The 27,986-nt window shown below is 43.7% G+C and overlaps 2 long non-coding RNA genes across 3 annotated transcripts in view; one reads left to right on the forward strand and one right to left on the reverse strand.

Moving 5' to 3' along the window:
- Window positions 1–6,027: 6,027 nt before the first annotated feature.
- Window positions 6,028–27,720, reverse strand: LOC143768631 (uncharacterized). Its single transcript, XR_013213971.1, has 4 exons — window positions 27,367–27,720; window positions 27,111–27,257; window positions 16,849–16,978; window positions 6,028–6,156 (listed from the first exon to the last, which is right to left on the reverse strand). It is a non-coding gene; the product is annotated as an uncharacterized LOC143768631 (long non-coding RNA).
- The window catches only part of LOC143768632 (uncharacterized), a 39,880-nt gene continuing 18,033 nt past the window's right edge, over window positions 6,140–27,986 (forward strand). Inside the window, exons 1-2 of one of the 2 annotated variants that reach the window (XR_013213972.1) lie at window positions 6,140–6,276; window positions 11,994–12,178. This is a non-coding gene — a long non-coding RNA (uncharacterized LOC143768632). Of the gene's footprint in view, window positions 6,277–11,647; window positions 11,774–11,993; window positions 12,179–27,986 lie in introns of those variants that run through there. The other variant, XR_013213973.1, reaches the window with a different exon arrangement.

Raw genomic sequence — 27,986 nt, forward strand, 5'->3', positions numbered from 1 at the left:
CTGATACCTATTGCTGCCCGACACAATATCAACATTTCACTCCTGGGGGTGGTATTACAATGGGGATTGGATCACTCACTGCGACTGCCAATTTCTCCACCAGATAGTTCTACATGCTGTCTCTGTACCAGGGCTCTGATTTCCTTTTGCAAGACTCTCTGCTCACTGGAATCAGCAGTTTCAGCCACCTGTTGTAATAAGACAACCTCGGCAAGACAATTTTCAATAACATTAGTACCAATGGTCATCATAGGGTTACATTCATGTCGATCAGTATCAACAATCACCATTCCTTGGGCCTTTAATTCCACCCGCCCCTCTTTAATGGTGACCTCCTTGTATCCCACCTGCGGCAAAAGCTGACCATTACTGGAAACTGTGGTTAAATCACTATCTGGACCATGGGTAATGTCTGTCAGCCCAATAACGCTTATAAAGAATGTAAGGCATAGTTGTAACCTGGGAACCGGTGTCCAACAAAGCGTTCATCGGCATGCCGTCGATCACAAACGGGGAGAACTGGTCGTCCTCCGACATACTTGGCTCGCCAGTTGTGTGGGCCTGGTCATCCTATTCCTTGGGGTTGGCCCTCTGCCCCAGGGGTCGCTCGTTTAAATGACAGTACCTTGCAATGTGTCCTGCCTGGTTGCAGTGGCTGCAGATGGGTCGTCCATCCTGGTGATAGCGGTCATCGTCTCGCCCGCTGGTCAGCGGTATCCTCTTCTGTCATCCCCAGGGGACATCCTCCGGTCTGGTAGCCAGCTTGATCTTCTCCTTAGGGGATTCCTGTAGAGACTGTCCGGGTAAATGCAGCAACACTCCAGGTCAGCTCTTGCACCTGTAGGCGTAGTCCTATGGAAGAATCATCATCTAGGACCTGTGCATCGTCCTCAACAGGGACCTGTGGATATGATGCCACCTCCTAGTGGTACATGAGGGCTGGACGCTTAAGAGGCATTGCATGGCTGGGCTGAGGTTCATGCAGCACCTGGATGGCTCTGTCCTTAAATTGTGCAAAGTCCAGGTCAGGGTTTTGTAAGGCCAGGATGCATAACTGAGTCCTGTGGGTGCTAGGCAGGAGCCCCTCGATGAACTGCTCTTTCAAGAGTTTATCTCCATCCTGTATGCTGTTAGGATCTAGATGGTTAACAGCCCGGAGCGCCTCCTGCAAATTAAGGGCATAGTCCCGTATGCTGTCTTGTGCTTTTTGCTTACACTCGAAGAACTTCATTTTTATCTCTGCAGCGGTGCGGGTGTTAAAGGTGACGGAGTTTAGCAAAGATCTGCTGTACAGTCCTTTTTTCCACATCTGGCCAGTATTTTACCTCCCTTAGGGCCGCACCAGTCAGGTGGCCAGTTAACATCTTAATTTTCTGGTGCTCTGTCAGGGGATAAACTTCTAACAGGCTGCAGAGCCTTTCCTTAAAGTCATTTAATGTATGGGACTCTCCGGAATACTGTGGAAGCCATGCTGCCCCAGGTATGTGCAGCGCCCCAGAGTCCTGGTCGTTGCAGTACTGTCGCTCCGCCACTAAGGGGAGTGATGGTACGTCTGATGGCACTGAAGGAGTTCACCTGACCAGGTATCACAGTCACACATTACACTTCACACTCTGGCCACCAGGGGGAGCAAAGGGTTCTATGATTAGGCCACGCCTCACAATCTGGTAAAACTGGGGGCTGGATAGGAAGTTAGGGAGAAGCTGACTGGGTTTTGCCCAGGCAACACCTAGTGAGAGAAGGGGTTGCTTGGGAAGATTCAGGGGGGTCCCTATCAGGGGTGGGATCCTGACAGAGGCCTAGCGAAAAGGACAGATTGTTACGGAACCGCGCCTGCACTTCATTGCGGCGGTATCTTAAGAAAGGACAAGAAGCGAGGTTTATTGTGGAGAAGTGAGAAACGAGATCACAGCAAAAAGGAGAATAGAACCAGTAGGAGTCGTGCCCCGAGATCGGCAACATCCTACTGAGGCGCGTAGCCGGTGGCCGGAACGCCGAGGAAGTATTGGGCTCCACGCATTACTTCAAACAGCGGCAGGGCAGTTGACTTTAGGTTGGCTGTCTCACCTAAATCACCTAAGCAGACAACGGAGGCAATTGTGGGAGAGGGGCGTCTCTAGGGTCCCAGAATAACTCCAGGCCTACCCCGTCATACGGGTGCGTCCTAGCCAAATCATCTGGGGGACGGAGCGAGAAAGAACATCAGAAACAGATACAACAGTTATGAGGACTATCCCGTGGTGCTCAGCAGGGAAGTACTACAACACCCAGGCGCTAGAAGGTAGGCACTGATTTCCACCTGCAAAGGGAACTCTGGATGTGCCTTTGTACTGGCCGGTCTCAGCCAGCCCTGTTAGCAGTGCTCTGGATTGCGGATCCCAAAGCCTTCAGTAAAGAGGTAAAGAGACTGCAACCCTGTGTCCTCGTTATTCATCGCGCCTTGCACCACGCACCATCATCACACCTTTCATTGGACGCCCCTTAGCAGGGTCACGGACCGGGTCTAGCCACCGTGACAACCCCAGGACCGAGACAGAGAGGCCCGGCACCGAGAAACCCCGCGGCCCTGCGTCTGGGGGCGCTCCAACTATACGGCATGGACAGGGGCATGAAGGGTGCTGTAGCTGTGGCGTTGTCCGGCCAGCTTGTTGGAGCTGTGGGCTCTGCGGGGCCTGGTAGAGGTATGGGGCCTGCAGCTGCGTCCACTGCAGGGTCTGGGGGCATCACTGGGCCTGCAGGTGCATCCGCTGTGGGGCCCGGGGGTTCTATAGTGCCTACGTCTGCAACCGCAGCCTATCCTCCCTCCTTGTCAGACATGGCTCTTCCCCCTTGCTAACCTGGTAGAGGCTGGGTCTCCTCTCCGAAGTCTGCAGCGGTTCCTCCGGTGCGCCGCTCGGCACTTTGCAGCGTCCTCACTTCTGGCTTCGCTGTACGGCGTCTTCACTTCTGGCGTTCCAGGCAGCACGGCACCCGTTTCTCCTGCTTCATGCTCTTTTCGGCCAGCTCCACCCATGAAGATACGTCTCCTTCCCCTCACGCTCCACGCGGCGCAGCATTGGCGGTTTTTGGCAGCAAACTGTCACAGTCTCTGGCACACAGTACCTGGCGATGCCAGGGCATGAAATCCTGTTCGTGACGCCAAATTGTTGAGCCAGCCAGGGCAGTGGGATACTCGGTACCGAGTCCGGTCTGCAGGGGGGATGTCACGGTGTCTGCGACCCGGTCCGTGGCCCTGGGGCTCAATGTTAAAGGGGAATTGTCTTTAAAGGGAAAATGTTTATGAGTCTGTCGTGACACCACCTGTGGTGTTCGGTCAGTAGTGGGACCGATGCTGCAGTGAAGGGGTCCCCTGGGGGATGTTGTGGCAGCACGGTTGTTACACGTTCCACAGGTGAAGCGGGGTCCCCAGGGGTCCTATGGTGTGTGGCCAAGATGATGGTATGTGCCGGTGAATAAATGGAGGAGACAAGTTGTTAAGTCTTTACCTGGTTTACTGCAGATGGTAGGCCACAGTCCAGGCCACCGGCAACAGGTATATTAGAAGTCCAGGCAGTCCAGAGACAAGTGGAATCCCCTTGGCAAGTCAGGTTGGGGGCCTTCCACTCTGCTTTTACTGTGTCTGAGGTCCCTGCTGCCACTAAGTGCTCCAAACAAGGTCCTAGTTGCTTCCCCTGTCCTGGGACAGGTTCCTGTATGGTAGGCAGCTTGAGCCGTACCTACTGAGGGGTCTTTGCACGGTGACTCCAGGCTCCAGGGTGCTGCTGTACCACAGGTGTAAATGGGCAATGTCCGTGTAATCCTATGCCCTCCGGTTCTGCTCTGTGTCTTAGTACTCCACAAAAGCCTTGGGCTCCCGGTACCTGGATTCTGCGCACTGACTCCCTGGAGGCCTACTCGTAGCCTCCTTGAGTTTTGTATCTCCTCTCTGCTCCCTTCATGTCTGTCCTCGCTCACAGACTCTGTGTACCAACTGAACTGACTCATGTTCTTTATCCAGGGAAGCTGCCCTAAAACAGGGTTTTGAGCTCCTGGCCTGGATTTGGAAGGTGTTGAGTGTGTGACAACCTGCCAAAGGGAATCTCACTCATCTCCAGGCATAGCACTAACCTCCCAGAGAGGAAGGCAGCGCTATTGTGGTACCCAAACTCCTGGGGTGCCACATATATACTGTATGTCATTTATTATATCCTGTCGTGCACTATGTGTTAATGACAGAGAGTTGCTGTATGTAAAAGCTCATGTTAAAAAATCACATTGCAATCGGATGTAAATCGGATGCCAACTTAAAAATTGGATTGTGCTCACATGAAAAACTCATGACACTCATCCAACTTCGCGGGAACAAAATCGGACCTATTTTAAAAATCGCTAGTGCCTCAATGGCCTTTTCCTGGTCTCCTCTCAGCTGATTTATGACCACAGACCACAAAATTGAGTGTGCAGTAAAACAAAAAGCCGAAAAAATACCAAATGGTCCAAAATTCTAAATGAAAACCAATTGCAAAATTGTTTTCTGGTCCCAAATACATACATAAAAAAATAAGTATGTAGACAATTCCTTTAATCCTTGATTTCTTTGAAGGTTTTCTTCAAGACTGTATTTTTCAGGACCACAGTTATAATTTGAATTAACAATTCATTTATATGTTTATTTTTTTAATAGTGTATGTTTTGAGAAAAGTTAAAAATTGGGTGAAGCACAATGTACTGCCACTAGGTGGTGCGGTAGTCTCATTTATCCTTTTTTCTTTTGTAGAATTTTTTTTTTTTTTTTTAAGACAGTAGCCACAACCCGGCCAAGTGGACTTTAGGGCACAAAAGATCATTTTGCCACATCCATAGCTTGATAAATTATAGTCTAAAAATAAAAGCAAAAAAACTCACTAGAAATCAAGAATTGCGTTTTTTTTCCCAGTCTTCAGAACACTGCTCAAAAAAATAAAATAAAAAAAGTGTTCACAATGTTGTATCTCCCCCAAAACGGTATATAAAAAAGTAAAAATAAGCCCCGACACAGCTCAACTGCTATAAAAATGAAAATATTAGCATTCTAGAAAATAGCGACACAAATATATATTTTGATGTATATGCAGTTTCATTTTTTAATATAGTGAGAGCTGTCTAAATTAAATTTGCCAGGAGATGGCGCTGCAATCAACTGTTAACTGGATATCCATGGGAAATATTTACAAATGATTGTATAGGTCCTTATTCAATTACATGCAGTTCTTTTTTTCTTTTTTTTTTTTTTTTATCTCAAAAATTACTTTAATAGTTTTTTTTAGCTTTAATTTTTATTTTTCAAAAATTTTTTTTTTTTTTTTAAAGCTCACTTTTACTCCTCAGTATGGGATATCACCATGTCATCCTCTGTTTATAAATTATACTGCATTATTTCTATAGGGTAAAACTGACATACAAGAATGGCCTAATAGGCTGATTTTTTTAAGCCAAAACTGAGCGAAAAATCAAAATAATCAAAAACTTGTAGATTCTGTTCCAAAAACTCCAGAAAGACTCCCTGTTTACATAACCTAAAGCTATGTTCACACTATTTTTTTCCGAGGAATTCCAAAACTATAATTTCTTTCAAGTGCAAACTTCATTCGAAAATCCAGCTTTTTTGTGTGTTTGGGTGGAGTTGAAAGAGTTTTTCCATTTCTTGAAGCTGCTGTGAAAACTTTGGGATTTTATTTTTCCCTGAATTATTGGCCAGGACGAAGTTTGGATAAGTTTCCTTCAGAATCTGTTTCAAAGACGTGACATGCACCTTTTTTCATCCCATCGGGTCCTTTTCAAAACCTCTTCAGATGTAAAAAAAAAAAAAAAAAAAGCCCCCAAAACTCCTATAACTAGCAAAATGGATTTTTCCATAGAATTCAGTAGAGTTTAATTAATTTTTGAGTCAGTTTTTAAGAAGTATTTTAAAGTGGATCCATGGTAAAAAAAATAAAAAATAAAAAATTTGTGTGAGCCGCAGTGTGCACACAGTTTTTTTAAGGAGTTTTTCGAGCAGAAAATGAGTGGAAACTTTCCTCCAAATCTCAAAAGTCCAGGTTGGGAACAGATGGGGATGGTGCAAGAAATGTGAGAATTCAAATGTGTCTTCGTTGTGCTCTCTGCAGGCGAGACATGGCTGGAAGACGTTATGGAGGTCTGGAAAAGAAGGGAAAAGTGAAATACTACAACAGAAAGAATCACCATCAATAACTGTACCGTAATCTCCTATATGTTCTGCAGGACTGGTATCTCCCACTACATGGTCACCATAATCCGGTAATATCAGTGTTTATCTTTGTATAAGAGATTTTCAGTAACAGAAGGGTCATCTGCTGAGGTTCCCCTACACTACACCCACTATTCGGGTGTGCCACCATAGTTGTAATCAGGGTTACCGGTTAGGGGCCTACTCGGTTGTTTCTATCCCTCTGAGCTGAACCCCTTTCTACGCCTCTGCCTCTAAAACATGTAATGCATTACTGTTTTTGGAATGTGAAGAAGAATAAAATTTGCTGCATCCATAAAGCATTATTCACAATAGTAAAAGTAGAAAATTTGGTGGCGGTCCGGCCACTGCAATCCCATCAATCCAGAACTTTGAATTCACTCTTCTGAATGAAGCGTTGGCCAGGCATCCATGCTACTACTCCTTTAATTATCTTTTATAGTGATGTATACTTTCCCATGGCTCCATTCCGAGGCAGAATCTTGGAGCTTTAGATCCGCAAGTTATCACCTTATCTTCTGATAGGATAGGTCATTAATATTAGATTGTTGGGAGGTCAACACCCGGCACCTGCTCAGGGGCTGATACCCTGCACAACAGCTTCTATACTTGTAAAAGGAGCTGTTCTGCAGCACATGGCAGCAGCAGCTACACGTTAAATGAAGCCACGCTTTTTATTATTATTATTATTATTATTTATTTATTTATATAACACCATTAATTCCATGGTACTGTACATGAGAAGGGGTTACATACAGGTTTATAGATATCATTTACAGTAAACAAATTTACAATGACAGACTGGTACAGAGGGGAGACCCTGTCGTTGCGGACTTCCATTCTATGGGATAATGGGGAAGAGACAGAAGGTTGAGGGTACGGCAGCTCTGGTGGTGGTGAAGCAGCAACTCGGGTGGTGGTGAGGCGGCAGCTCGGGTGGTTGGTGAGGCGGCAGCGGCTCGGGTGGTTGGTGAGGCGGTGGCGAGGCGGCAGAATGGTTATTGCAGGCTGTAGGCTTTCCTGAAGAGATGGGTTTTCAGGTTCCATCTGAAGGGTCCAAGGGTGGTTGATAGTCGGACGTGTTGAGGCGTGGAATTCCAGAGGATGGGGGATATTCAGGAGAAATCTTAGAGGCGATTGTGTGAGGAACGAATAAGTGTGGAGGAGATAGCTTTGCAGCTATATTCAAAGTGTTTCCATCTGATGTCCAGCGGAGCAAATAACAGCTGATGGATGGGGTGCTGAGTGTCAGACCCTCGCTGATGATATTGATGGATCGACGATCTATAAGTTATGCACGGACAAGCCCTTTCACTTCTAATCCCAGGAATAACCATTTAAGGCTTTAAAGAGCTCATCGTTAAAAATAATTGACTTACGGAGGAACTCTATACAAGCCATATATGCTTTGCTCTGCTTAGTGCTGGGCTCCCGATGTCACAAATCATTCAAGTCAGGTTTTGCATCTTTTGTTTTTGTAAAATGCTAAATTCATTGAAATGTAGTAAAAATCTGTAAATTGATTGTATTTTATCACACGTTCAGCCAGTGTTTATCTAATGTAAAAAAAAAAAAGTGCGAGACCTCTACTGTGAACTCTTCAGGCTGTCAAGATCTGTCATTTTTCAAATTGGTCCAGAGATGTAGGAACCGGTTGACTCTAGTCAAGATCCCGAGCGCCTCCCAAACTGGTTCTGCTGCTTTCTCGGCACAGATAGGATGTTTCAACAATCTGGATAGACAATTATGACCATTTACTTTTTGCATAAGTGGAACCAGAAAAATCCAGAATTTAGAATGACAGCGCAAGGAACCCTCTTCTGTACCACATTGTACATAGGGATTTAGCTACAGAGATTGTGGAAAAAGCAATTACAGCCAGATTGCAAAACTATCGGCAGATATCAAGAGCAAATAAGAAATCAGAATTTGGATGTCATACTTGTTAACTTTTCAATTGGTCTTGTGGGAGACTCCAAAATCTTTGTTGCATAACCGTGCCCCTGTTCCACAGCCCGTTTGCCCATCTGGTCTACAGGACTCAATCAGATGAAGCACTGTGCACAGGAAATATTCAAGGAGCATTGCTTACTGGGAGGTCCCTTGAGGCTTCTACGACGCTTAAGAGATTTGACAACTTTTCTTGGAGTCAGGAGGTCTCACATTTTTATGTGAACCTTAGGGAGAGTTGCCATATATGCTTTTTAAATAGTTATCCCCTACATTGGAAATTATTAATCACACAAGATAGGGAATACCTTGCTGATCAGTGAGGTTCCGACCGCTAGGATCTCCATCAGGAGCAAGAACGTGGCTGTGAAATGTCCTGGTGGGAATGGAGATGTGGCCACATATGCTCTCCTCTGCTCCAATCACTGGCTATGATGTTGGGCAAGCAAATTGCTTAAATTCCTTGACAATCTCTCAAACAATGCATAAAGGTACCACCTCCCTGGTGGCCTGAAGTACAAGACACAGAAGTGGAAACATCAAGACTAGGCCAAAAAATCCAGATATGTGGTCAATTTAAGGAGCGCTATGGCTATAGAGCACACTGCAATAGACTAGTGGTAAACAAACCTTTTATTAAACCACTACGTGTTTCGGCAGCGGACTGCTACCTTCCTCAGGTGGATTTACCTGAAGGAGGTAGCAGCCCGCTGCCGAAATGCATAGTGGTTTAATAAATGTTTTGTTTACCACCAAACTATTGTAGTCTGCTCTATAGTCATAGCGCTCCTTAAATTGACCACATGTATTTTTTCCAAAAAACATTGATATTCCCGTTGAGGGATTGTGGCTGGAGTAGCTTGGGGCCATAGAGTTCATCTCCCGAAAACAGGACCTGAAGTGACGTCACATCCTGTGCAGAGGCATCACCTTACTATGGGCCCAGGTGACCAGATTAGGAAGCACAGCACAGGAGAGGTCCCGGAGCAACAGAGAAGGAGTGCATGGAGACGTCTGCTACCAGAGTTGTAGGGGTGCACAACCCTTCCAGGTGAGAGGCTAATCCCCCCACCTTTCATTGAAACATCCCAATTAAACCACCTAGTGCTTCTCATGCTGCGCTCTACCATGAGTATGGTCTTTAAAAATATCTGGAGACCGATTGTTCAAAGGTTTTATAAACTAAGGAGATGAGTGATTCTGGATGGACCAGATGGATGGGCCCATGGCTGGATAATTAACAGGCAAACACCTCCACTTCCACTCAGACACCGGAATGGTGGAGGTTCACACTCATGGGCTGGTATTTTTGGGTTCAAGATGGACACAAAATCAACTCCCAAACCTGCCGCCAGAGTTTAGAAGACACTCTCTTCAAGCAGTGGTACAGGGAAAAAAGTTTCAAGAAAGCCATGATTTTTCTGCAGGGCAATGCTCCATCGCAGCATCGAAGTCTCAACCAGCAATTGGTTGCAGCAGGTCACCGCTGAAGTCAATAACTGTCTGAAGCGGTGACGTGTCCCTGAGTCAGGACGTCATTGCTGCAGTATTAAGTAGAATCTGGTGGGGAATTGACAGCAACAGATTGAGAGTGCCAGAACATCAGTGAGCCAGGTATTACAATTTATTAATTTAGTTTTTTGGGCAAAAATTTTTATCGAACCTCTTAAATTTAAGTGCCACCATATGTGAATCTATAACCACTAAGCTTCTGTTAGACTTTATTTGCAGTTGAATTAGTATACTGTAATTCTTTTAGTCCTAATCTGACCTGTGACTGTCATTCTTTAAAGGGAAAAACCTGTATGACCCCACCCGATATTGGCTTCTCTATTAACATGTCCTTTGGGGTTTTTCAAAATGCAAGTTATTTTTATGGAGGTCACACAACGACACCCTTCACTGACATGAAAAGGTGTCAACACATGAACAAATTGCCGCAATAGATCCTTTCATACAAATGAACTCTCTAAGGTACAGTCAGCTTAATAGATGGAATTCAATTTGGACACTGACTATTTGGGTTGAAAGATATTGCATGATTTCACCGAACTTTGGTGCTGTAAAATGGTCGTAGTAAGGGCTAGGGAGCTGCAGAAGGAACCACAATGGGCATATGAGCAGGACAATTGCCCTGCAAACAAAGGTGAATAGAGAAATTACTTAAAATAACAGAATAAAAAAAATAAAAAAGAATAATCTTGAACCAGGAGGCAGAGGTCCTAGTGGAGAGTGGAGCAATGACTTGCGTGTGTAGTTTACTGTACTTGTTACTAAATAAATAAATGAAAAAAATGACGTGGGGTGTTCCCTATTTTTAATAACCATCCAAGGGAAAGAAGACAGCTGTGAGCTGGTTTTATTATTCTGGGAAAGGGCCAATATCCATGCACCTTCCCAGCCTATTAATCAGTCCCCAGGCTGCCTGCTTTGCCTTTGCTAGTTATTAAAAATGGGGGGACCCATAAAAAAATGACATGGGGTACACTCCATTTTTAATAACCAGCTAAGGCAAAGCAGACAGCTGGGGGCTGATGTTAATAGGCTGGTTAAGTCCATGGATATTGGCCCATTTTCCAGCCTAAAAGGAAAGGCCCTCAGTTACCCCAGAAATGGTGCATCCTTTAGATGCACCAATTCTGGCACTTAGCTTTGGCTCTTCCCAATTGTCTTGGTGCAGTGTGTGGTTTTTTTGCGCCTGTGTGTATTTTTATTTTTAAATATGGGTTACTAATAGGGGTGTCTGATAGATGCCTCACCATCGCTAACTCCATGGGCTTGGTGCCAGCTGACATTACAGCTGACATCAACCCCAAAACTATTACCAGATTGCCACCACACCAAAGCAAGAGAAGCTGAGGTTAAGCACCAGAATTGGTGCATCTAATGGAAGATAGCTTCCAATATTACTGATAAAATGTGTGGGGTGTTTGTAAGGGGATGTCTAAGGACACAACACCTACAATAGCTCAGTAGACCATAGCTGCAGTCAAGACACCCTGTTTTTTTTTTTTTTTTTAAACAAAATGCCGCTCTGGCACCAAAATGCATAGATGTTGATAAAAAAAACCTCGACTGTACTCTAAGGACATTTGTTATTCTTCCAAGCTCAGCCCATGTGTCGTGATAATCTCTGATCTGGTATTCTGGGTGTTGGGATTCGAACCCAGCAGCTTTTGTGCACCAGGCAGCAGCTCTTCTTTTTGTGCTTTTGAGCTCGCTGGACAGTTCATTGCAAACCCAGATACAAGTACCTGTGTGGTTCCTCATTGTCTTCACCCTAAGTTCCTGATGGTCTCTACCCCGGGTTCCTGATTGGCTACACCCTGATTGAACAACCTACTTAAATCTGACATAGAAATTCCTTCCTTGTGAGATTATTGAGCTCCCAGGCTTTAGTCAAGCTTTCTTTCACCTGCTCCCTCATTCCAAGATTATACTGCTGCTCTGCATACCGACTCCTAGGATATACCTGCCTACGCTACCTGCCGATCCTTTAAACTACATTGTTGCTGTGTACTGACCCTTTGCCTATTCCTGACTACTCTACCTGCCGGTGCTGCCCTCCGTGGTTACAATACCACTACTCCACCTCAGGTCAGTCCATAACACTGTGCTACTTTGACTCAGATTAGACTTCATTGCTTGCCTGGTAATACTGTAAAGAGCCCAAGTAATGACATATACTGGCTCAGATACTGACCGGTTAGAGAAGATCATTTCCTTGTGCTTTTTGCATCATTTACCTCTTCACCTATTGATTGAGGGTCCGATGTCTTTTTGTCTCATTGTATTTTTTGTTTTGTTTTTTTCATAGGTTTGCTATATCTATGGACACCAATATACATGAAATGACTGGAGGATTTCTGCATATGAGATCTTGGCCACTTCAGGTGTAACTTAAACCACTTAGTAATAATAACAGAAGAGTCGGCCCTAAGGCAGTCAAATTCTCGAAGACGTAACAATTGTTCTGCTATGGACCAGTTCTTTCTGGCACTGGTAGGTTTTACAGATGCACAATTTCTAGGTATTCAACTGAACATTATCTTAATTCCTTGAAAAGATTTTACCATAATACTTTTCTCTATTGCATGAAAACAATGGTCACGGTTCATCAAAATGTTTACACCAGAAATACGGCAAAAAACACTTTGGAAAGTCTCAAAGTGTTTACGGAATTCAAGGTTGTGCAACCATTTTGCCACTTTTGGCTGTTTCCCGTAAGCTTCAGCAAACTCATAGGCAGAGCTGGGGCAAGACAAGGTTAGGACAGGGCGTGGAAACACCTGCTTTTCTAATTCGTGTTTAGTTGTGTCATACCTTACCTGACTGGAGTAAGAATTGTGGTGGTTGATTAACCCCTTTACGTCATATTTCTTGTATCTGAAATTGATACGGGCTCCCACACCGAGCCCATATCTTTCCTGGTAGATGATGGCTGAATTATTCAGCCATCATCCGCCTCTAACCGCCCACGGTTGTTGACTTGTTACATGCCGCTGTCAATTTGTTGTGTCATTCCACGCACTTGTGACATGACCGCGGGGCGACGAATGGTTGCTTTTTTTTTTTCAAAATTTCTTTTCACCGCTTGACTAAAAGAAAAAAAAAATGCGTGTTTGGTATCTGCATAATCATACTGACCTCATAAATAAAATTACCATGTCAGTTTTACCGTATAGTGAACATGGTAAATATAAAAAACAATTGTAAAATTGTACTTTTTTGGAAATTTCACCACATTTTGATTTTTTTTCCTGCTTTCCAGTGCATCACATGATAAAATGAATGATGTCATTCAAAACTACAGCTTGTCCTGCAAAATACAAACCATCATATGGATATGTGAATGCAAAAATAAAGAAGTTATGGCTCGTGGAAGAAGGGAAGGAAACAATGAAAATATTGAAAATTGCCTTGTTGTGAAGGGCCCATTTCTTGGTGTTTTCAATGCTGAAAAATACAGGCAGAAACTAATCCATAATGCAAAACCATAAGGGAGGCGTCTGAATGGCTCCAAAACTTACAGCCAAGGTCATTAATCCTTTAAGGTCCAGCAAATATTTCATTTTTGCGCTTTCGTTTTTCATTTGTCTTCTTGCAAGAGCCACAGCTTTCTTTTCCCATTTTACATAGATGTATGATGGCTTGTTTAATGTTGTAGTTTTGAATGCACCATTTTTTTCTACCATACAAATGTACTGAAAAATGGCAAAAAAACTCAAAGCGTGATGGTGAAAAAATGGAACTTCGCCATTGTTTTGAGGATTTTTGTTTTTACGGCATAACATTTTTATCTTTCTGCTGATGAGACTGAGTGACGATTTGATTTTTGCGTGGTGAGATGACGTTTTTATTGATACCAATTTTGTGTATATGAGGGTTTGATTGCTTATTACACTTTTTAGGGTGGTGAGGTTACATAAAAAAATGCAATTCTGATGATTTTTTCTCTTTACGGCGGTTCGGAGAAAATGTTTTCTCTCTCTCTGCCTCCAAGTAAATCAGATCACAAACTCTGATCAGTGTGATTGATATTATTGGAACGATTTTTCCAAATGTGGAGAAAACGGTCATCTGCACTTGCCCTTATGGTCAGTCCTATGTAATTGCAGGAAGAGCAAGCACTTACCGTATATTGTTAATGCCTTGAAATCATTCTGTACATTGTCTTACTCAGAGTATAAATGTTCAGTAGGAAGAAAAATGAATTCTCCTCATAGCAATCATTGTGAGTTGCATCATCGTGCATCACCACGCCTTGTTCGCTAGGACTTTTCTTTTCTCAGAAGTTTTTCAATTTTCAGGATTGCAGATGAAGACAATGAAACCAGGTTCTAGGGACTGGAAGGAATGCAAAGAATTAAAAATATTATTTTTAAGGCAGATCTCTTAAATGATTATTTTACGCCATGAACTTCTGTTAGTAAATCCAGTTAGGGCATAATAATGTCATAGAGAGAATATTCTTCATGGAATCTCATTTAGGCCCCATTCATAAGTCATTTCTTTATGCGATCTCTTCTATAAAGACCGCAAATGCGGACATACACACACACTGTATTCAATGGTGGTGTGCACACGTCAGGTTTTTCCCATGGACCATGTGCGTGTGTTAAAAAACCTCAGGCATATCCTTTTTTTGCACAGCATGGACAAAATAAGTGCCTTACGCGTGCACAAGGATGTCATCCGTGTGACACATACCGGCGCCTGGGAAAAAGCAATACAGCTGCTCCCAGGTGCTTTGTGCTGAAGGCAGCTCTCATCATTATCGCTTGGTCTCCCTGAGCTCAGCGCGACCAGGCGACAAGGATATGCATGGTTTTCAGCACCTTCTGTGTGTGTAAGTTCTATGGCCATGAAATTATCACCTGATGTCAGTAACAACCCATCCAATCCACACATGCACAGAAATCAAACCACAGATTTCCGTATATGAAGTTATGTGAAATAAAGAGAAATGACACAGGGAAAAAGTATTGCACATTTGAAGCAAGAGAGGTGTAAAAAGCCATGGAAAGTCATAACACCAGCTGAAATCTATCAGTAACTAGAAAGCAATCCTGCCATTTAGGTGCCACATAAGAAACATCTCATGGTGGGTAAAACAGGTGAGCTGTCTCAAGACCTTTGCAACCTTACTATTGCAAAACATACTGATAGCATTGGTTACAAAAGAATTTCGAAACCACTGAAGGTTCCAGTGAACACTGTGGAGGCCACAATCCGGAAGTGGAAGAATATTGTTTCACTATAAACCTGCCATAACTCAGACTGAGGAGTAAAAAGAATTATCAGAAGAGTTTTCCAAGAGCCAAGAACCACCTGTGGAGAGCTACAGAATGACCTGGAATCAGCAGGTACAATTGTCTCTAAGAAAACTATAAGAAATGCACTTAACCTACATGGCCTGTATACACACTCACCATGCAAGACTCCATTGCTGAACAAAAAGCTCTCCAACCTGGATTGTCTCAGCTGTTCAGTGTTGGCCACTCTCCTCTGATATATATGCTCATCACTGGCACTTGAGAATTGCCAGTGATAGTTCTTACTGCCTGGTTAGGAGTTGAAGGCGAAGTTCATGTTTGGAGAGTTGTTCAGGAGATAGTTGCTTTGAGTTTTTGAGTGTACATCCTCGTCCTCTCATATTTGGTTACTCCTTCCTATACCTCCTCTGTGTTCCACTCTGTTTGGTGAGTGTATTTTGTATGATTGTAATTTTCATTTATCCCTGTCCATCTTCTCTTGTTTGTCTGGTTAGTGTTATCCTACACACTTTGGCATCATGCCTACCTGACTGGGGGGGGGGGGACAGATAAGGCTTAATATAGAAATATAGCAAGGCACGTGAAACCGGCTTCTCCACCTTCAGGAGTAACTCTGGGGACAGGGATAGACTAGGGTGCCCCTAGGAATGGAGAGGATGGTAGGGAGTCTCAATGCAGGCAGTCCGAATTGAGAAAGGTAGTGGATTGAGAATGATGCTGGAGGGTGGCGATCCTACCGGTGAAAACAGCACTGGGTAACAGGCAGGAAAGGATTTGGTTTCAGTATTCCATCCAGGTAAAATCAGTTTATTTAGTCCATGATTAAAGCAAAAGAAACTGCATAGAAACAACCTATGCGTTTCTGGCTCGATAGGCCCCTTTAGTCATAGGATGTCAGAAAGTGAATGGGGAAAGTTATATATAGAGGACAATATCCAATCACAGTGTAATCTAAAAAGATTCTTTACTGATCAACTCTTTTTGGCAAATTAGAAACCCATTGAGACAAGAGTCTCGTAGATATGAAGACCAGTGATTATGTGGTCGTAAGGCTGCAGTCTATTTTTCACAAGACTGTAGAAGACCTGTTTATTCTGCTACAAGTAATTTTCTTGCAGTCAATACTAAATATATCCAAAAACACAAATTCTTCCATGCCGAACAACATGTGCTGGACACTTTCAGAAATGTACCTCTACAGGATGCCCCAAAGAATTTGCTCTCTATGAAAACGTGCCATGCCATCACATACGACGTGTATGCATTCCAGTACGAAGCAGTCTAAACAGGCAGCAACCGTACTGTTAGTGTTGTATTTTTCTAAGTTTCTTCTAATATTTGCATACAGTTCCATCTCTGGTTTTCGGGTAACAATGGGACATTATCTATACCATATACCTGGCCCCTTCTGTAAATCAGTTTTTTTTTTATAACTATCAATACATTTGGATCATATAATTGGACTATCACATACCCATCACTTCCTCTTATGCTGTCGGTAAGGCCACTTTAAGGAGTTCTGAATGAGAGTAAATTATTGCATAGAATGTCATGTAGAAATAATTATGCATTAAGCAGAGTCCTTGTAAAATTACAACTCTCCCTATCTCCTCATACTTGTAATCTGGAAAAACTACGTAAAAAAACACCCAAATTGACTATTTTCCAATTTCAGTAACTAAACGAAAATCTATTTGTTTTTGTTGTAGCACATATCAATTTGTAATCATATACTCTACCCCAATTTGCATTTAACAATCCAAAAGAATAAAAGAATATAATACTAGGTAAATTGTTGTATTTGTTGATTTAAAAAGAAAAAATCACACCGAGAACACAGGAGAAAAAAAACAAGAAAATCTACAAAAAAGTTTGATTGACCTAAGGTAAAATTACCTGCAATTCTGATAAATCCTTTGAGGCGCACTTAAGCCTTTTGTGATACAAACCAGTTCATTCTGCAGCAGGTAGGTTTCACAACCACCCAAAATTTCAAGTTCGGCAACTCTTCGCAGTATAATATTTTCTCCATGAGACAGAAGTAACAAAACAAGGGTGAGCTCAGTTACATACAGAATCCAAAAAGGCAATAAAAAGAGTGAAAGAAAAATACACAAAATGGGAAACAAAAAAATCAAACCAAATAACAGGTAAAACTTATAAAAAAGAGCAAAAAAAATTTGCTAATTTTATTTAGTGATAATGTCTGGGCATTATACAGTTATGTGCAAAATAATAGCAGCGTGATTAAAAATACTGAGAAAAACTCAGTAGCATAATAGTAATAATGAAAACATGAACATATCAATTTTTTAACTGAAAATGAAGAAAAAGGAACAATAGGCTAAAAAAATAGCAGTGTTTACGTCTACATTTAAACTCAAATATTTACAGTACAAACTGAAATTTGGCTCCAGACTGAGCTTTTGGCCTCATACCCATGACCGTACAAAAAAAAAACTAAAACAGTCTGATATTGTAGCTGAAAAGTCAGATGAGTGTCATGCGATTTTAATGTGAGTACAATCCAAGTTCTATTACCTAGCATCAGATTTACATCGAATGACATGCAATGCAATCCGTATGCCCTGCGATTTTCACATGAGCTTTTACATAGAATAATTCTCTATGTAAAATATATATTACAAATATATAAATATGTGAGTGAGATATACAATCAGAGCTTTACGAGTGTAACTTACAATAAATGTATTTTATTGTTAAATAAATTATTTTCAGAAAAAAAATGTCATGGGATCCCTCAAAATTTTACTAACCAGTAGAGGAAAAGCCGACAGCTGGGGGCGGATAATTATAGCCAAGGAAGGGGGCAATATACATGGAGCTTCCCAGACTATTAATATCAGATCACAGCTGTCTACTAGGCCTTTACTGGTTATTAAAATGGGGGACCATTACCATACAAGGATAGGGATGAGGAGCCATGCATACAAGGATGGGTGTCATGATCTCAATGGCAAGAGAACATAGCATAAGCATATATAGGAACTAGCTCTTGGAAGATGGGAACTGAGCTGACCATGAACTAAACCTAACGCACAACTAGCAGTGGCCGGGTAGCATGCCTACGTTGATTCTAGATGCCCAGCCCAGCCGGAGGACTAAATAAAGCTAGCAGAGGAAAATATTAGTCCTAGCTCACCTCTAGAGAAATACCCCGAAAGGAGACAGAGGCCCCCCACATGTATTGGCGGTGAGTCGAGATGAAATAACAAACGTAGTATGAAAATAGGTTTAGCAAATTTGAGGTCCACTTACTACATAGCAGAAGACAGAAAGGACACTTTCATGGTCAGCTGAAAACCCTATCAAAAACACCATCCAGAAATTACTTTAAAACTCTGGCATTAACTCATAACACCAGAGTGGCAATTCCCGTTCACAAGAGCTTTCCAGACACAGTAACGAAACTACAGCTGTGAACTGGAACAAAATGCAAAAACAAACATGGACAAGAGTCCAACTTATCTAGTAGTTGTCTAGGAGCAGGAACAAGCACAGAGAGGCTTCTGATAACATTGTTGACCGGCAAGCAACTAACAGAGCAGCAAGGTTATATAGCGACTCCCAATCTTGATGGGAACAGGTGAACAGAGAAGATGAAGACACCAGTTCAATTCCACCAGTAGCCACCGGGGGAGCCCAGAATCCAAATTCACAACAGTACCCCCCCCTCAAGGAGGGGGCACCGAACCCTCACCAGAACCACCAGGGCGATCAGGATGGGCCCTATGAAAGGCACGAACCAGATCGGAGGCATGAACATCAGATGCATTCACCCAAGAATTATCCTCCTGGCCGTATCCCTTCCACTTGACCAGATACTGGAGTCTCCGTCTGGAAACACGAGAGTCCAAGATTTTCTCCACAACGTACTCCAACTCACCCTCAACCAACACCGGAGCAGGAGGCTCAACGGAAGGCACAACCGGTACCTCATACCTGCGCAATAATGACCGATGAAAAACGTTATGAATAGAAAAGGATGCAGGGAGGTCCAAACGGAAGGAAACAGGGTTAAGAATCTCCAATATCTTATACGGGCCGATAAACCGAGGCTTAAACTTAGGAGAAGAGACCCTCATAGGGACAAAACGAGAAGACAACCACACCAAATCCCCAACAGAAAGCCGAGGACCAACACGACGGTGGCGGTTGGCAAAAAGCTGAGTCTTCTCCTGGGACAACCTCAAATTGTCCACCACCTGCCCCCAGATCTGATGCAATCTCTCCACCACAGCATCCACTCCAGGACAATCCGAAGATTCCACCTGACCAGAGGAAAATCGAGGATGAAACCCCGAATTACAGAAAAACGGGGACACCAAAGTGGCAGAGCTGGCCCGATTATTGAGAGCGAACTCCGCCAATGGCAAAAAAGCAACCCAATCATCCTGGTCAGCAGACACAAAACACCTCAGATATGTCTCCAGGGTCTGATTAATCCGCTCGGTCTGGCCATTCGTCTGAGGATGGAAAACGGACGAAAAAGATAAATCTATGCCCATCCTAGCACAGAATGCCCGCCAAAATCTAGACACGAATTGGGTCCCTCTGTCAGAAACGATATTCTCAGGAATACCATGCAAACTAACAACATTTTGAAAAAACAGAGGAACCAACTCGGAAGAAGAAGGTAACTTGGGCAGAGGAACCAAATGGACCATCTTAGAAAAACGGTCACACACCACCCAGATGACAGACATCTTCTGAGAAACAGGCAGATCTGAAATAAAATCCATCGAGATGTGCGTCCAAGGCCTCTTAGGAATAGGCAAGGGCAACAATAATCCACTAGCCCGAGAACAACAAGGCTTGGCCCGAGCACAAACGTCACAAGACTGCACAAAGCCTCGCACATCTCGTGACAGGGAAGGCCACCAGAAGGACCTTGCCACCAAATCCCTGGTACCAAAAATGCCAGGATGACCTGCCAACGCAGAAGAATGAACCTCAGAGATGACTCTATTGGTCCAATCATCAGGAACAAACAGTTTATCAGGTGGGCAACGATCAGGTCTCTCCGCCTGAAACTCCTGCAAGGCCCGCCGCAGGTCTGGAGAAACGGCTGACAATACCACTCCATCCTTAAGGATACCTGTGGGCTCAGAGTTACCAGGCGAGTCAGGCTCAAAACTCCTAGAAAGGGCATCCGCCTTAACATTCTTAGAACCCGGTAGGTATGACACCACAAAATTAAACCGAGAGAAAAATAATGACCAGCGCGCCTGTCTAGGATTCAGGCGCCTGGCGGTCTCAAGATAAATCAAATTTTTGTGGTCAGTCAATACCACCACCTGATGTCTGGCCCCCTCAAGCCAATGGCGCCACTCCTCAAAAGCCCACTTCATGGCCAAAAGCTCCCGATTCCCAACATCATAATTCCGCTCAGCGGGCGAAAATCTACGGGAAAAGAAGGCACAAGGCCTCATCACGGAGCAGTCAGAACTTTTCTGCGACAACACTGCCCCAGCTCCGATCTCAGAAGCGTCGACCTCAACCTGAAAAGGTAGAGCAACATCAGGCTGACGCAACACAGGGGCAGAGGAAAAACGGCGCTTAAGCTCCCGAAAGGCCTCCACAGCATCAGGGGACCAATCAGCAACATCAGCACCCTTCTTAGTCAAATCGGTCAATGGCTTAGCAATATCCGAAAAACCAGCAATAAATCGACGATAAAAGTTAGCAAAGCCCAAAAATTTCTGAAGACTCTTAGGCTGGGGTCACACATGGCGTAAGAAAATACGCCACGTATTATACGTCCGTACTACGGCCGTAATACGGAGAAATGTCCCCAAAATATTGATCCGTAGTCAGGGTGTTTCAGCGTATTTTGCGCATGGCATCCTCCGTATGTAATCCGTATGGCATCCGTACTGCGAGATTTTCGCGCAGGCTTGCAAAACCGACATCTAATGGATTTATGTGCTCAAATGTTAGGGAAAACATATATACAGTATATATATATATATATGTCATTGAGACACATATATATATATTCTGTATTTAGATTTCATTCAGCGCGATATCTGTGAACAGCCGCTAATTCAATTGCCGGCTTTTCATTTCTCCTGCACAAACCCGACAGGATATGAGACATGGTTTACATACAGTAAACCATCTCATATCCCTTTTTTTTTGCATATTCCACACTACTAATGTTAGTAGTGTGTATGTGCAAAATTTCAGCGCTGTAGCTGCTGAAATAAAGGGTTAAATGGCGGAAAAAATTGGCGTGGGCTCCCGCGCAATTTTCTCCGCCAGAGTGGTAAAGCCAGTGACTGAGGGCAGATATTAATAGCCAGGAGAGGGTCCATGGTTATTGGCCCCCCCGTGGCTAAAAACATCTGCCCCCAGCCACCCCAGAAAAGGCACATCTGGAAGATGCGCCTATTCTGGCACTTGGCCACTCTCTTCCCACTCCCTGTAGCGGTGGGATATGGGGTAATGAAGGGTTAATGCCACCTTGCTATTGTAAGGTGACATTACGCCAGATTAATAATGGAGAGGCGTCAATTATGTCACCTATCCATTATTAATCCAATTGTAGGAAAGGGTTAAAAAACACACACACACATGATTACAAAGTAGTTTAATGAAATAAACACAGCGGTTGTTGTAATAATTTATTGTTCTCCCATTCCATTTCCGGGACCTCGCTTGGCAACATAATAAACGCACAAGATACATACCTTCTGCTGTCAGATCTCGTCCCACGAAGTAATCCATCTGAAGGGGTTAACTAATATTACAGGCAGGAGCCCTGCAAATGCAGCTGTGCTCCCTGCCTGTAATCCCCAGCGAATGAATGAAATGTAGGTCATTGACCTACATTTCCTTCAGTCGCGGTGATGCGCCCCCTGGTGGATGTCCTCATATGACCTGGAGCGTGGGAAAAAGTTCCCAGGCTGCAGTTCATGAGAACATCCAGCAGGGGCGCATCACCGCGACTGAAGGAAATGTAGGTCAATGACCTACATTTCATTCATTCGCTGGGGATTACAGGCAGGGAGCACAGCTGCATTTGCAGGGCTCCTGCCTGTAATATTAGTTAACCCCTTCAGATGGATTACTTCGTGGGACGAGATCTGACAGCAGAAGGTATGTATCTTGTGCGTTTATTATGTTGCCAAGCGAGGTCCTGGAAATGGAATGGGAGAACAATAAATTATTACAACAACCGCTGTGTTTATTTCATTAAACTACTTTGTAATCATGTGTGTGTGTGTTTTTTAACCCTTTCCTACAATTGGATTAATAATGGATAGGTGTCATAATTGACGCCTCTCCATTATTAATCTGGCTTAATGTCACCTTACAATAGCAAGGTGGCATTAACCCTTCATTACCCCATATCCCACCGCTACAGGGAGTGGGAAGAGAGTGGCCAAGTGCCAGAATAGGCGCATCTTCCAGATGTGCCTTTTCTGGGGTGGCTGGGGGCAGATGTTTTTAGCCACGGGGGGGCCAATAACCATGGACCCTCTCCTGGCTATTAATATCTGCCCTCAGTCACTGGCTTTACCACTCTGGCGGAGAAAATTGCGCGGGAGCCCACGCCAATTTTTTCCGCCATTTAACCCTTTATTTCAGCAGCTACAGCGCTGAAATTTTGCACATACACACTACTAACATTAGTAGTGTGGAATATGCAACAAAAAAGGGGATATGAGATGGTTTACTGTATGAAAACCATGTCTCATATCCTGTCGGGTTTGTGCAGGAGAAATGAAAAGCCGGCAATTGAATTACCGACTTTTCACTAACAGCGCTGCGTATTTCTCGCAAGTCACACTGCAGGTCCGTGTGGAATCCGTATTTTTCGCGCCCCCATAGACTTTCATTGGCGTATTATTTGCGCAGTACGCTGACAAACGCAGCATGCTGCGATTTTGTACGGCCGTAGAAAGCCGTATAATACTGAACCGTAATATACGGCTAATAGGAGCAGCCCCATTGAGAATAATTGTGCCGTATGTAATGCGAGTTTTACGGACGTAGTTTCTGCGCTCTTACGTCCGTAAAACTCGCATGTGTGACCCCAGCCTTAAGAGAAGAGGGCTGCGTCCAATCACAAATAGCTTGAACCTTGACAGGATCCATTTCAATGGAAGAGGGGGAAAAAATATATCCCAAAAAGGAAATCCTCTGTACCCCAAAAACACACTTCGAACCCTTCACACACAAAGAATTAGACCGCAAAACCTGAAAAACCCTCCTGACTTGCTGGACATGAGAGTCCCAGTCATCCGAAAAAATCAGAATATCATCCAGATACACAATCATAAATTTATCCAAACAATCGCGAAAAATATCATGCATAAAGGACTGGAAAACTGACGGAGCATTAGAAAGACCAAAAGGCATCACTAAATACTCAAAGTGGCCCTCGGGCGTATTAAATGCGGTTTTCCACTCATCCCCCTGCCTGATTCGCACCAAATTATACGCCCCACGAAGGTCAATCTTAGAGAACCACTTGGCCCCCTTTATGCGAGCAAACAAATCAGTCAGCAACGGCAATGGGTATTGATATTTAACAGTGATTTTATTCAAAAGCCGATAATCAATACATGGTCTCAAAGAGCCGTCTTTTTTTGACACAAAGAAAAAACCGGCTCCTAAGGGAGATGACGATGGACGAATATGTCCCTTTTCCAAGGACTCCTTTATATATTCTCGCATAGCAGCATGTTCAGGCACAGACAGATTAAATAAACGACCCTTTGGGTATTTACTACCCGGGATTAAATCTATGGCACAATCGCACTCTCGGTGCGGAGGTAACGAACCAAGCTTGGATTCTTCAAAGACGTCACGATAGTCAGACAGGAACTCAGGAATTTCAGAGGGAATGGATGATGAAATGGAAACCACAGGTACATCCCCATGAGCCCCCTTACATCCCCAGCTCAACACAGACATAGCTCTCCAGTCGAGGACTGGGTTGTGAGATTGCAGCCAAGGCAATCCTAGCACCAAATCATCATGTAGATTATACAGCACCAGAAAGCGAATAATCTCCTGGTGATCCGGATTAATACGCATAGTTACTTGTGTCCAGCATTGTGGTTTATTATTAGCCAATGGGGTGGAGTCAATCCCCTTCAGAGGAATAGGAGTCTCCAAAGGCTCTAAATCATACCCACAGCGTTTGGCAAAGGACCAATCCATAAGACTCAAAGCGGCGCCAGAGTCGACATAGGCGTCCGTGGTAATAGATGACAAAGAGCAAATCAGGGTCACAGATAGAATAAATTTAGACGGTAAGGTGCAAATGGAAACAGATTTACCAAGCTTTTTAGTGCGCTTAGAGCATGCTGATATAACATGAGTAGAATCACCACAATAGAAACACAACCCATTTTTCCGTCTAAAATTCTGCCGCTCGCTTCGGGACAGAATTCTATCACACTGCATACTCTCTGGCGACTTCTCAGTGGACACCGCCAGATGGTGCACTGGTTTGCGCTCCCGCAAACGCCTATCGATCTGAATAGCCATTGTCATGGACTCATTCAGACCCGTAGGCACAGGGAACCCCACCATAACATCCTTAATGGCATCAGAGAGACCCTCTCTGAAAGTCGCCGCCAGGGCGCACTCATTCCACTGAGTAAGCACAGACCATTTACGGAATCTTTGGCAGTAAATTTCCGCTTCATCTTGCCCCTGAGATAGGGACATCAAAGTTTTTTCTGCCTGAAGCTCCAAATGAGGTTCGTCATAAAGCAACCCCAAGGCCAGAAAAAACGCATCCACATTGAGCAACGCAGGATCCCCTGGTGTCAATGAAAAAGCCCAGTCTTGAGGGTCGCCCCGGAGCAAGGAAATCACAATCCTGACCTGCTGTGCAGGGTCTCCGGCAGAGCGAGATTTCAGAGACAAAAATAATTTGCAATTATTTCGAAAATTCTGAAACCCGGATCTATTCCCCGAGAAAAATTCCGGCAAAGGAATTCTCGGCTCAGATACAGGTGCATGACAAACAAAATCTTGCAAATTTTGTACCTTCGTGGCGAGATTATTCAAACCTGCAGTTACACTCTGAAGATCCATTACAAACAGGTGGACACAGAGCCATTCAAGGGTTAAGAGGAGGTAAGAAGCAGCTAGACAGCAATTAAGGGCTAGGCAGCAAAACTCTGAGGGGAAAAAAAAAAAAAAAAAAATTTCCCTTCAACACTTCTTTTTCTCCTGCTTCAGCCCAAACAATTAACACTTTGCGGGCCGGTCAAACTGTCATGGTCTCAATGGCAAGAGAACATAGCATAAGCATATATAGGAACTAGCTCTTGGAAGATGGGAACTGAGCTGACCATGAACTAAACCTAACGCACAACTAGCAGTGGCCGGGTAGCATGCCTACGTTGATTCTAGATGCCCAGCCCAGCCGGAGGACTAAATAAAGCTAGCAGAGGAAAATATTAGTCCTAGCTCACCTCTAGAGAAATACCCCGAAAGGAGACAGAGGCCCCCCACATGTATTGGCGGTGAGTCGAGATGAAATAACAAACGTAGTATGAAAATAGGTTTAGCAAATTTGAGGTCCACTTACTACATAGCAGAAGACAGAAAGGACACTTTCATGGTCAGCTGAAAACCCTATCAAAAACACCATCCAGAAATTACTTTAAAACTCTGGCATTAACTCATAACACCAGAGTGGCAATTCCCGTTCACAAGAGCTTTCCAGACACAGTAACGAAACTACAGCTGTGAACTGGAACAAAATGCAAAAACAAACATGGACAAGAGTCCAACTTATCTAGTAGTTGTCTAGGAGCAGGAACAAGCACAGAGAGGCTTCTGATAACATTGTTGACCGGCAAGCAACTAACAGAGCAGCAAGGTTATATAGCGACTCCCAATCTTGATGGGAACAGGTGAACAGAGAAGATGAAGACACCAGTTCAATTCCACCAGTAGCCACCGGGGGAGCCCAGAATCCAAATTCACAACAGATGGGGATGAGGAGCCATGCATACAAAGATGGGGATTAGGAGACATGCATACAAGGATGGGGATGAGGAGCCATGCATACAAGGATGGGGATAAGGAGCCATGCATACAAGGATGGGGATGAGAAGCCATGCATACAAGGATGGGGATGAGGAACCATGCATACAAGGATGGGGATGAGGAACCATGCATACAAGGATAGGGATGAAGAACCATGCATATAAGGATAGGGATGAAGAACCATGCATACAAGGATGGGGATGAAGAACCATGCATACAAGGATGAGGATGAGGAACCATGCATACAAGGATGAGGATGAGGAGCCATGCATACAAGGATGGGGTTGAGGAACCATGCATACAAGGATGAGGAACCATGCATACAAGGATGGGGATGAGGAACCATGCATACAAGGATGGGGATGAGGAGCCATGCATACAAGGATGGGGATGAGGAGCCATGCATACAAGGATGGGGATGAGGAGCCATGCATACAAGGATGGGGATGAGGAGCCATGCATACAAGGATGGGGATGAGGAGCCATGCATACAAGGATGGGGATGAGGAGCCATGCATACAAGGATGGGGATGAGGAGTCATGCATACAAGGATGGAGATGAGGAACTATGCATACAAGGATGGGGATGAGGAACCATGCATACAAGGATAGGGATGAAGAACCATGCATACAAGGATGGGGACGAGGAACCATGCATACAAGGATGAGGACGAGGAACCATGCATACAAGGATAGGGATGAAGAACCATGCATACAAGGATGGGGATGAGGAGCCATGCATACAAGGATGGGGACGAAGAACCATGCATACAAGGATGGGGACGAGGAACCATGCATACAAGGATGAGGATGAGGAACCATGCATACAAGGATAGGGATGAAGAACCATGCATACAAGGATGGGGATGAGGAGCCATGCATACAAGGATGGGGATAAGAGGACAATGCATACCCAGCTTATACTCGAATCAATACATTTTCCCAGTTTTTCGTGGCAAAATTAGGTGGCTCGGCTTATACCAGGGTCGACTTATACCAGGGTCAGATTATACACGATTATATATGGAATTATGTTATCCAATAAACAATATATTTTTATTGATTTTGGCTCCTTACACAATATTGTTTAGGTACTCTATGTAAATAGATATTACCATTGAGTATGTGACCACAAGGATTTACATTCCACCCATAGTAAGCTTTTTCTCAGGACCGGTTCATTCTGCTTACAAGCAGCTTAGGGTCAGCGCCAATTTCTTTGCAGTCAAAACTAACACTTCACACTAAGGTAACACAGCTGTCTGGAACAACAAAAGTAATGAAGAATGTGTGATGGCAATGAAAAGAAAGCGTTCCTTGTGAGGATCAATGAGGTAAAACAATATTACAGAGGTAAGTTTACTCACTCACCTGAACTTGTGCAGCGTCATTCACAACACTGATGATTGCAGGGAAAAGCTCTCAGATGGCTGCAGCTATCCCCTCTGGATCTCAGAGAATGAGGATCCGGACAAATAATGGAAAATAAAAATAAAAAGGAGTTTTTATTTGGATTAATAGTGCTGCCAAAAACTGAGAAAAATAAAGTTATAAAAAACTTTTTATTCGAGCTAGCTCAATCCTCAGAATCATACAATACAGAAAGTGAAGGCTAGCTGATATACCTTCCCCCAAAGACATCAGCAATCAGGTTTAATTAATTAGTATACAAAACATGTACTATCAATCTTAACAGAAAGCTAAAAAGTATTAACAATACCAATGTTTGACACATGCTTAGTATACCCCCAATCATAGCAAGATTTTCTTTAATATATATATTTAAATAACGACCAGGGAGGACAACATACTGATAAAAATAAAAATTACAATTAAAAAAGATCCCCCAAAGGGAATCCTTAATCAAACACCTGTCAATGAATAGTATATTCTATACATTCTGTAATGGGACTAGAGGTGGAACCACTGTGATGTGAACAGAGGGGAGCCTGCAGGGGTGTGAGAAGGTGAACACTTGACTCTTTAATAGA

Source organism: Ranitomeya variabilis, chromosome 4, assembly GCF_051348905.1.
Source record: "Ranitomeya variabilis isolate aRanVar5 chromosome 4, aRanVar5.hap1, whole genome shotgun sequence".
NCBI classification, from domain to species: Eukaryota; Metazoa; Chordata; class Amphibia; order Anura; family Dendrobatidae; genus Ranitomeya; species Ranitomeya variabilis.